General features: G+C 50.7%; 1 pseudogene; it reads left to right on the top strand.

The window, feature by feature from the left end:
* Positions 1-1,430: 1,430 nt before the first annotated feature.
* On the top strand, positions 1,431-3,180 carry LOC125524474 (annotated as a pseudogene).
* The last annotated feature ends 3,819 nt before the right edge of the window (positions 3,181-6,999 follow it).

Genomic DNA, 6,999 nt, shown 5'->3' with positions numbered 1-6,999 from the left:
CTTTAGTGCGGGCGTTACCAGTAATGTTCTCTCTTCAATGTACCTTAAACCCTCTGTGACGTGGGCTGGCTGGGGTCCTGGCGCACTCTATATAAGCCACCCCCTCCACAGGCACAAGGGTTCGCACCCCCTGTAACTCACACGCATATAATCCAGTCGACCGCCTTCGGGCTCCAAGACGTAGGGTTGTTACTTCCTCCGAGAAGGGTCTGAACTCGTAAAACTCGCATGTGCAACTCCTCCATAGCTAGGATCTTGCCTCTACATTCTACCCCCCTATTCTACTGTCAGACTTAGAACCATGACCCCCCCCCTATTACTGTCACTTCACCCGTAAACATGGGCGTTATCTGTCTCTGTGAGGCCCAATCATCATCTACCATCTGTGAAGCCAACTTTGAGGGCACATATCCAACCTTAGAATTTGATTTCAGATCAACGAGCTCTGCATGAAAGGTAGTCTGTTTGCTTGCCCAGCCGTCTTGCCGATCGATTTCATCAACCATCTCTTCACTATTCTCAATTCTCACATACTCACCCTTCCAATTATCAAACCGTAGCAATGCTACCTCCTGCTTTGGACCCCAAAAATGCTCTCCCCAATTTTCTCCACGACATTTCTCACGGCCCTCTCTTCCATGCTCTGTATTTCCTGAGGATCAATCTCCGCACATTCAACCTCCCATTTCACAATTGTATCTCTCTCTATGCCTCGCACACTACCATCACCTAGCTTCGCCTTAGAAGGAAAGAAATCGACAGTGAATTCGAATGTCCTACCCCTGTTGGTCAATAGCGGGCAGTGTGAGCTAGCGGAAGCAGACGACACACAAAGGGCTCCATCGCATAGGTTGGAAAGGATGCACATACCTAGTCGACGTTGTTGTCTCTGGCGGCTCCATCGCAGTCAGCCCCCCTCCCCCGCATCCAAATCTGGATCAAATCGACCAAAAACAAAGGAAACAGAGGCGATGCGGTGAGATCTAACTCGACAAGGAGGGGAACAGGACAAGGGTTCAGGATTTACTCACCACAGCCGCCGCCGTCGCCGAGAACAACAGCTCGCCGCTGCTGTCACCAAGAAAAAAAGCTCCGGCGCCGTCGCCGGCTCACCGTCGAGAACGAAGAGGAGGGAGCAACGGGTCACTGCTCAACTGATTCAGATAGGCACGGAGCCACATCTCACCTGATGCACTGCCAAGTGGGGCCGTAACTAGATGCTCTGTCAAGTGGGTCCCACATGTCTTAAACATAATCTCACTCCCGTTGACGGCCATTTTAATCGCCCGAATGGGCCTTGGCTATTTGGGCTTCTGAAGCGTTGCACTACAGCTATTTTCATCAACCACGTCGCACTCCTTCCAATTCACGTGAAATGTGTTGCACAGGATCTATTGGCCCATTTTCTTTGTTGTTGATGAACTTCTCTTTCCAACGGGGCCCACTACCTAAGTCATTCTTCCACTCGAGTCACCCGCGTCAACGCCAGTCGCCGCCGCAGCCAAGTGTTCATCTTGCCGGACGGCGGGTGAGCACGCTTCTCCCTCCCCTCACTCGTACCTCCCTCGCCACCACCACCTTTCCCTCTCCTACGGCGCCGGCCTCGACCTCCGCCTCCGTACGCCCCCCACCGGAACCACCCCGCGGCCGCACTCCTTGCGGCGGCGTCGTCATCCCCGGACCCCCACCACCGTCGCCGCTCTCCGCTAGACACGGCGGGCTCGGCTCGTTGGGACCCAAATCCTGCCGCCGCAGCACCGATCTGCCTGGATCCGCTTGCCGGACGCTGCCTCCTCCGCCGGCGGTAGGTACTCGCAAGACAGGCCGCGCCCAGAAAGCAGGGCCTTTCTTCTCCGGTAGCACGGTGAGCCCCGCTTTGCATCCTTGCTCGCTCTCAGCCGCGCTCTGAATCTTCTAACCCTGCCTGTCTCACCTGCACTAATCTGTAACCGTTCCCACGCAGAAACGTTAGATCCCAAGCAAAGCAAAGAGGAAACATTCCCCTGTGTTCCCCATCCAATCTTTACCATGGAAACCGCCAGCAAAAACGTCACCAATGTGGTGCGCTCCATGAAGCTGCTCAAGGTGGACGGCTACTGTGCCACCAAGACCATGGGCAACGACGACTGCATCAAATCCACTCACAACATTGGCGGGTATGAGTGGGAGATCTGCATCTACCCCGCCATGATGCCGCGCGCACGCGACGGCACCCCGTGGGTGGCGGTGAAGCTCGTGTTCCTCAGCGAGACCTGCCCGTCCATCGTGAGGGCGAACCTGAGCTGTCGTCTGGTTGATCCGAGAAGCGTGCTTCGACCGTCTGAAGAAATGAAGAAAAGAGTGTGTCATGTATATTCAACCGTTCATGGGTATCACGTTGTCTGCAGATGTGCTTGCCTTTCGTCGGTGAAGATTGTTCGCTTCCAGTTCGTCTCATGTCGACGGGCACCCTGGCATCATCCGGTTATCTCAGGAATGATTCTTTTACCGTGCTATGCGTCGTCACCGTGCTGAAGGAGGATTTGCCAGCACGAGCAGCAACAGTGCCAGGTAAAGAAGTGCCTGGATCATCACCTAGTCTGCAGAAGCACCTTGCTGAGCTCCTGCACAGTGGGTTGGAAGCAGATGTCACATTTCTCGTGTCCGGCAAGTCCTTCGCTGCACACAAGGTCATCCTGGCTGCAAGGTCCCCTGTACTGATGGCCGAGTTCTTTGGCCACATGAAGGAGACGAGCTCTCAGTGCATCGAGATCAAGGACATTGATGCGGTGGTATTCAAGCCGTTACTTTACTTCATCTACACCGACTCTGTACTGGAATTCGATGTTCAGCATGAGGCGGTCACGATGTTGGCTCAGCATTTACTTGCAGCTGCTGACAAGTATGGACTGGACAGGCTCAAGGAGATCTGTGAAGGTAAGCTCTCTGATGGCATCAGTATCGACACGGCAGCGACAACTCTGGCTTTAGCTGAGCAGCATAACTGCCCCAAACTCAAGGTGAAGTGCGTTGAATTCATAGTTAGTACTCCTGAGATTCTTGATGCTGTGTTGGCGAGGGATGGATATAAGCATCTGGAGGCAAGCTGTCCTATGGTGTTGCCTGAGCTTCTTAAGTCTGCGCGGGGCAGAAAGAGTTGAAGGGTAACCATAATACTGCTAATGATGCAAGATTTTATCATGCCTGTAGTCTCTGTTTATGGTTGCCATGCATGTGTGGTCTAGTAAGAACCCTGTGTCTGTATCTATGTTTTTAAAGCGTCCCTAAGGCGACGCCTAGGCGTCGAAGCGCTCCCCCTCCGCTTTGGAAAATCGACGGCTTTGGGCGCCTAGGCGTCCAAAGCGCCCGCCTAGGCGCCAAAGCGCCCCCCCTCCCTAAGGCGGTAAGGCGTCGCCTTAAAAACATAGGTCTGTATTCACCTCAAATTGAAAAACTTATGCTCATCTACTTATGTTATGACCAACTTATTGCTTGCATTTCCTCTCCAATTCGATCTAATTTAATGCTAAATGGTCCAGAATTTAGTATCTCTCTTCTTCTGTGCTTGTCAATATTTGCACAAGCTGATACATATGTGTGCCCAGCTTGGTAAAAATATGCTATTTCAGTGTTGTTAAGGGTAGGATGATTCAGACTTTCAGAGTGTGTAGACATGATTTGCTCAGTTGCAGCCTGCAGCCAAACAATCATTGTGTTTGTTTTACCATGTAGTATCTTTTGAACACATTGTCACATCAACTTTCGGAACAGCTTCAGGAAACTAGGTACCATCTCATTGTCGTAGTTACAACGTGAGGGGCTTTCTGTGTTGGAGGCGAAGAGCCAACACCTTCCTGTTGCTGTCTTGGCGACAAGCTGTCCTTCAATGCTGGGTGACCTTCTCAAGTCTGTGTGTGGGAGAAAGAATTGATGCATCTCTAGGTGCTACCCAGGGTCCAAAATATGATCTTGCATAGTCTCTGTTTATGTTTGTCATGTTTGCATGTCTAGTTAACTTGCGTTTTTGTATCCTGTCTTTCCAATCAACTAAAGCTCAGCTAGGTTCCTCTCTGTTTCTGCTTACTATGCATCCATCTACAGTAATAACGTGTGTTTACTTCACCTATGTTATGTGCAATTTTACTGCCCTTGGTGCCCAAACAGTGTGATGTGGTTTAGTGCTAAATGGTTCAAGATTTTGTCTATTCATGTATGCTTGTCAGTGCCACAAGGTGATACATGACCAGGGGGTGCAGGGCAGGGCTTGGCAAGAACTAACACCTGAACGGTACTGGGGTCTGCATATCTTGCATTGTATGTTTTGTGCAGCATCCTGATTCATGGACTGGATATAGAAATTTGTAACAGAGTTAAATATTGCTTCATGTGGAGATTGAAGGGACCTAGCAATAATTGATGGTGTTCTCTTCTACTTCTGAGCATGCAAGCTTGGTGTGTTGTTTCGATGCTTTCTGCGGGTTTGATCTCTTTGTGATCAGATGCAGGGTTGGTCTCTTCGTGATCAGATGCAGGGTTGATCTCTTCGTGATCAGTAGCAACGAGATGCTACAACTACTCGCAAATGCTACATTCGATGGCGGGGGATGCTATAACCGGCAAATGTTTTTGCTGGAACCAACCATCGGAGTTTTTACTGATTTTTTTATTTGCTGGAAGCGACATTTTTATTTGTTGGAACCGGCTAATTGTTTTGTTCAATAGACAATTGAGCTTTCGTTTGCTGAGATTTTTCGCTGCAACCGGCATTAATTTTTGCTATTACCGGTGAGGGATTTTGATACATCCAGTATGGCGGGGCTACGACCCCGACGGCGGCGACTCTTTTTTTTTTTGCTGCAACTGTCATTGTTTTTAGCTACTATGGGCGATGTTTTTATTGCCACATTCATTCAATGTCGTTTACTGGTGGCTGTCGTACACGCAATCCTGTGCAACGAGTGTCCATGGCTAGTGGAGATGGCGCATCGGGGTGCTGCAACCATGGAGCGTCGACGGCGAGAGTTGCAACCGGCCCAGGTGGAGCTGCAACTGAAATGGACTAGCGGGGAAGGTTTCTCCGGCGAGCAGCGGACGGGCTGCGAGGTGCTGGGGTGCGAGCGCCCGGCGGCCGACGGTCGTTGCCCTCGCGGAGCTGCACACGGTGGCGGAGTTGGGTGGGGCAGCAGAGGGGGGATTTCTTTTTTGAGATGTGCTAGGAGGAAGAAGACGAGTCAAGGTGGAGGCCAGATCGGGATGACTGATTTTGAATGGTTGTGGTGTGCCAGATAGAACGGCTGCGCGTTGACCGACCCAAATTGGGCTGGTCGACCAGCGCCCAGTACTGGCCAATCAAAAACGGAAATGTTAACGCCCACACGTGTGGGCGTTCATCATTCCGACCACACGCAAGCATCTCCGTTGGCAATTGTTTGCACGAATCTTGAAACAAACCGGCCGGTTTTCTGCGCCACGTAGGACGAGGCGCGTGTGCGGTGTGCGAGACAGTTCGCCCGCACGTTGGTTGCCATCCTGCGGTCAGCGGTTGCCACTCGGAGGCGTGCGGTGGAACTGCAATGCGCCCGCACGCCACACTCCGATCGCGGTTGACGTCAAACACGTCACACACCTCTGCCCCCTCTCCGTCATGGTTCCATTTACTCACCCACACCGCAGTTACTGGCACAACCCACTCGCATTTCAAACCATTGGAGGAGAAGGCGACGGCGGAGGCGGAAGAATCGACGGTGTTCGCGGCCGTCGGTGGGGCTCGCCGGAACGGAGCGGCTTCGCCGGAGCGCCTGCGGGTTGAAGGTAATGCTCGATACAACTCTCGCAATCCCTTCCTGCATTTTCCCCCTTCCCTCCCTGTTCGATTCCTCGATCGAGATTCGTAGAGATTCAGGCGATTCGGCGATGCGTCGACGTTCCCGCCGGCGCCGAAGTCGTCTGCTAGCCGTTTTTGGTGGCACTGGGCAGTTTCGTCGCGGCGGCGGCCGCGGCATCGTCGGTGTGGTTATGCTTGTTCGGAGGCACGCAATAGTATTGCCTATGGATTGGGCAGGTGTCTCCTAGTTTGTTTGATGCGCATTTGGTCCAAATTTATGTTTGCAGTCAGTTCATGGGAGAATTTTGAGGGTGAATTTGAAGTCGCGGTAGTTGCCATTGAACCTTAGATTTAGTTAGTTGGGTTTTGAAACTGTAGTATGAGGCGAACTTGATAGTTTCATTAACTATCATGATTGTGTGGCAACTAACTCCCTGAACAAATGTTATAGTTCCCACAAATGTTATAGTTGCCACAAATGTGTTTCCCCTTTGTGGCAACAAATTACTGAAATGATTGTGCTAGTTGCCACATATAAGCTTTCGCATGGGGCAACTATTTTTATTGAATGGCTGGGATAGTTGCCACACACACGCTCTTCCATGTGGCAACTAAAATTTGCTGAATTACTGTGATAGTAGCCACAAACATGCTTTTTATTTGTGGCATCTAATTTTTCTGAATGATTTGTGATAGTTATCACACTGTGATAGTTGCCAAAATCGGTAGTCAATGTAGTTTCAGGAGCCAACTGCACTGGACGGCAACTAATGTGCACATCAAGTGTGCCTGTTGCCACTTGGATAGTATATTCATGTGGCGAATAGAATGTGAACACACTGTCTATTGCCATTCTGCAGATAAGACAGTGTGGCAGATTGGCTGCATAATGTGGCAACCAAATTTGCATATCAATTCTGCAAGATGCTATACATATGCTTTGCATGTGGCAAGTTTTTCGCTGACCACCATGACAATTTGGTCTGTTCCTATCTCAGCAGAATGGCTCGTGGCGATCATCAAAACGATGATGATGCTTTCATGGATCCACCACAGCGTAATCGGGCAGCTGGACGGAGAAAAGAGGGTGATGAGGTAAATGTTCGCACATCCCCCCTTCCTCCTGATTTGTGTTACTGGTTGACACCTCGAGCTTGCAGTCGTCTCATATGAACTAAAATTTCATGACATTGCAA

Source organism: Triticum urartu, chromosome 7 (genome assembly GCF_003073215.2).
Source record: "Triticum urartu cultivar G1812 chromosome 7, Tu2.1, whole genome shotgun sequence".
NCBI lineage: Eukaryota > Viridiplantae > Streptophyta > Magnoliopsida > Poales > Poaceae > Triticum > Triticum urartu.
The sequence above is the reverse complement of the archived record's forward strand: the minus strand, read 5'-3'. Positions and strand labels throughout refer to the sequence as shown.